The sequence below is a fragment of the Otolemur garnettii genome, unplaced genomic scaffold (genome assembly GCF_000181295.1).
Source record: "Otolemur garnettii isolate 467f Iridium unplaced genomic scaffold, OtoGar3 scaffold00013, whole genome shotgun sequence".
Lineage (NCBI taxonomy): Eukaryota > Metazoa > Chordata > Mammalia > Primates > Galagidae > Otolemur > Otolemur garnettii.
The window spans coordinates 2,068,938-2,069,702 of record NW_003852408.1 but is presented as its reverse complement, the minus strand read 5'-3'; positions in this window follow the sequence as shown (position 1 = coordinate 2,069,702).

The window sequence follows — 765 nt, the reverse complement described above, 5'->3', positions numbered from 1 at the left end:
TATGTGGCTGGCGCCTTAGCCAATTGAGCCGCAGGCGCTGAGCCCTGAAAAACTTTCTAATCAGCAAATTAATGATTTACAAAAAAACTTTTGTTGCCTTTTTTTTTTTTTTGGAGACAGTCTTACAGCAACCTCAAATCCTAGGCTCAAGAAATCCTCATTCCCAGCTATTACTTCAGGTATGTGCCACAACACTGGGCTAGTTTTTCTATTTTTAGTAGAGATGGATCTTCACTCCTGGGACTCCTGAGCGAAGGCAATCCATCTGCCTTGGCCTCCCAGAGTACTAGGATTATAGGTGTAAGCCACCGTACCCAGCCAGATATTATTCTTTATTTAATAGATGAAAAATTCTGAGGCCCAAACAGGGAGGAAGTAATATTTCATGCTTCCCCACCTACCGTATGTCAGGACAGGTTCAGATTTTATAATTCCCACTATCCCAGGACTGAGGCATTTGGACCTTGGGAGGGAAGTCCATTCTGAAGGGCATTATCTTGTTCAAAGAAGTCATGTGTAGTGAATTCTTAATGTAGCGAATTTACTTCATCTGTAGTTTACTTACCTCTTAATTCAGTCCTTTGAAGGTTTATTTTTTTTTTTTGAGACAGAGTCTAGAGCTGTTGCCCTGGTTAGAGTGCCATGACGTCATAGCTCACAGCAACCTCCAATGCATGGGCTCAACTGATCCTCTTGCCTCAGTTTTTCTACTTTTAGTAGAGACAGGCATCTCACTTTTGCTCAGGCTGGTATCCAATTTGTGAT